Here is a 4,023-nt window from a genome sequence, read left to right on the forward strand (position 1 = left end):
TCTACCTCCTCTTCCTCTTCTTCAACGTGTTTCGCCTTCGGCCTCATTCTCAATGTCACTACTAAAACAATTATTTTTAAAAATTTAATTGCAATGTAAATAAAACAAGTCGTAAGCAAACTGGTTCATCTTATTATTAATAATTTGAAACTGCGCGAAATGCGCTAATATTTGAGCCAACTGATCAGAGGTCAGTGGCGAGACAATATAGGTACTCGGGACAGGTTCCGAGATACAAAAATTAAAAAGGGGTTCATTGAAAGGAAAGATTTGGGAGGGGGTGGCTTCGACACCTGAATCCTTAGACTCAAACTTAGGACTCTTATCAGACTCGGGCTCAGACTTAGACTCCGACTCAGAACCATCATCCAACTTGAACATTTCTCCTTCTCTTGTAGGTACCACATCCTTCTTTAGTTTCAAGATTTCATCTTGGGTTCGTGGGACAATCGCTCTTTTGGTAAGATAGATATCATCTTCATCATTGACTTTGTCCTCATTTCGAACTTCACTTTCTGGGCTTGGAAGATACTTCGGGCAACCCACAAGTATTTTCCCTACAAACAGATTTTTGGACCGATGGTGGTTCTGGGCCGGAGTGTCATAGTGGATACTTTTCGAGAGTTTCAATCGACTTTCCATGAGCTCGATTCGTTTCTCAAGTTCAGACATTTCCGATGGGGTAGTTATAGCTTTTTCCCCACTCATCTTTTCTTCAATAACATCCAATCGAGCTATCATTAACTCCATAGTTTCACCCAGCTTAGTGACGGCGGCTTCCAGTGCTTTCTTTCGGGTTTGAGGAAGCATTTCTACAAGAAAAACCACGAACCAATCAATAATCGATTCAAAATCCCCTGCACAAATAAGGACTCGACTCACAAACTTGACCTCTAATTCAAACTTGACTCAAAGACAGGACTAGACCAGGAAATGAGCTAAATGGCTCACTTGTAAAGGCTCACATGGGAGAGGGGTCTAGACCTAACAAGGGCTATGACTCGACTCAAATAACTTCTTGACTTAGACTTGACATCGACTTGGTGTGACTAAACCGTGATTAAACCAAACATGGTTCAATGGTACAAAGGTGGCGCCACATAGTGTCTTAAGGAGGCGTTTGGTTATTTGTTTTTGACCAACATGGTCAGCATACACGACTTAGACCCAAGAGGTGGCCTGGGTAGCCCACTAGGGTTGTGTACTAAACTAGACACACGGTTCACTTGAGCCTACGACACGACCAAACTTGACTCGAAACATATTCTATGCTCGGGCACGATTCGGAGAGAAGAACATTTGGGAATCGATTTGAAAATGGATGATTGAAAATGAGATTTTAAATGGGCAGCATGCCGGCTATAAAAAGTTCATTTTTGTCGAAAAACCTACATCTATTTTGGCAGCATTCCGAGTTTGAAAATATGCTTGATTTGAAGACAGTTTTCGAAAAAAAACGGTTTTGACAAAACAATTGAGATTTTCAAAAAAACATGGAGGATGATCACATAGCACATAAGCATTTGCATATTAATTGTGCATGAACCTAGACTCTTCTAAGTCTCGGTCGATACTCTAATTGGGACTACGCCAATGATCCACCTTATGAGAGAAAGTCAAGCCTCCCATAAGCAGAAGTGTGCAATATGGTAAGAGCATGTACTTAAAGCTCTCGGCGGTACCATCTTGATATTTAAATCGGCATAGTGGACGTCACCTCCTAACCATTGAAATCGACCCAATAGGTGAGGTGATCCTCCTAAAGTCTCAAATGGGTGATGCATATATGCAAAACGAATCACAGTGTTAGTCCTATTAGCCATCATTTTCCTTTTCAAGTTACAACTGCCCACCGGAGTCGCCAAAATGTGGATGTGGGGAAAATGGAGGGTATTTATCCACGGGGTCTAAAATATTCTTGGAATCGCCACCAAATTTAAGGAAATTTGGGAACCATTTTTGAAAACTACATTTGAGTTCGTTGTTGAAATTACGTGATGGGAAGTTCGTTAATAAAACACCCACCGCCGCCCATTGCAATAACGGCCTCTACTTGGGACTATGATGACTAATTGGATAACACTAGGATCGTTATATGAGAGTGCAAAACACCATTTTGATCCTAACATGTGAGCTTGGTTTCTAATCGTTTAATGCATCTAATCTACTTTGTCCAAGTGATTTAGCATGTGAGGTTGATTTGAACTATACTAACAAGCATTCACGACATGGCTTAGATGGGAGTGGGGGAGCCGTTGGGAAGCTACGCTATTACAACCCAGACCATTCTTGTCGACTCGATTTGCAAACAACTGAATTAAAGATACAACTCGATCTAAATACAAATGCTAAACATGACACTTGACACACGACACAAACTAGCCCACTTAGGCCTCGAAATTCATGCCAATCGTTAGGCCACGGCTCACATAGGACTTCGTCCTTGGCCTCATCATCGTTTTGCGCACTCGCTTCGATTTAAATAGTTAAATACTTCAATTTAACCAACTATAAAGCAAAGGTTTTGTAAAAATCATTTTGACTTGAAATAAAGGACTAACTAGACCCATATTTAAAGTACAAATTACATTGCTTGAAAATATAATGAAATAATTAAAGCGATTGCATAACAATAACAATTGAAATAAACCGCAATAATTAAACAAAACAAACAAAACCGATCCGGTAAAAAATTGGCACGAAGGCCGAGGTATCGCACGGCCAAACATACGGCCCAAAGGGGAGGTCAATATTGACTATTCTAGTCATCGAGTGTAATGAATCGAATGCTAAGCATGCGCAATTCAACTAGCGATAAATTGTCATAAGAAGAGATGAATTCATTAAATTCTTTAAAGAAGTTCATTTAAAATCCTATGTCGGGTTTTGTATGACCTATTGAATGTCTAATTCAATTAACATGCTATCTACTTGTAAACTAGGCTAAGTTACGATTTAACAACGGTAACGATAAAAATGAACCTACATGTATCATAAATCAAATAAATCAAATGAACATGTGATTTAATCTTAACTATTTCATAATTAAACCTAAAACAAGTCATTAAAAATGTGAATTAATCTAATTACTTCGTAAGTAAAATTAAACAGGTGCAAATAAAAGGGAAATGAAATAAACTAACTAAAATTTCATTTTAATTAATTTAAAGCATGTTATCGTCATACAGTTGCAAACTATTTCGTTTTATAATTTAAACATGATAATTATTCTAACAAACATGTTATCGACATAAATTGAAAAACAAAACATGTGATTAACTAGTCCTAAACATCAATTAAACCATTATTAGCATCATAATTACGAAACATATTAACTAAACATGAGACGATAATTAACGAACGATAAAAAAACGAAGCAAAAAGGCCTTTAGGCCGTGTACCAGACGAGCAAAAGAAGGGGAATTGAGTTTGAATTTTGTGCACCCTCAATTTACATGTAAACTTGGACACCACTTGGGATTCCGTATGAAAGTGTTGCTTAGAAGGCGTGTCTTCGTTGATTATAAAACAAATATCGAAACTATTTAACAAAATCAATTTCGAAAACAAAAAACAATTTTCTCGGGTAAAAAGCACTTCGTGCAGCGATTTTCAAACGAAGATTGTGACTTCGTTTCTTACTCAAATTTAAATATGAAAGATGTTCTAGAATCCTTAGACTCCAAAGATATTATTTTTAGCAAAAAAACCACACCAAAAGCGATTGTAAAATGACTCAAAACTGACGAGAACAGGAGCTGTCCAGAACGCGAGAGAACACGAACAAGAGAGCAAATCGATGCTCTAATGTTCGTCTAATCTCTTGTGTGAACTTTGTGCTTTCTTTCTGCGTATGAGACGAGTTTAGTGTTTCTTTTAACGTGAGGATTTAGAGGCAAAGGCTATGGTTTCGAGTGCAAAAATCGTGCATGGTCTCGTGTTTCTCTTCCGTCCCCTTTCTCGGTGTGTGTGTGTGTGTGTGTGTTTGCGCGCGTGCGTGTTTATATAGGAGAGCGGAATTTG

The sequence above is a fragment of the Silene latifolia genome, chromosome Y (genome assembly GCF_048544455.1).
Source record: "Silene latifolia isolate original U9 population chromosome Y, ASM4854445v1, whole genome shotgun sequence".
Taxonomy (NCBI): domain Eukaryota; kingdom Viridiplantae; phylum Streptophyta; class Magnoliopsida; order Caryophyllales; family Caryophyllaceae; genus Silene; species Silene latifolia.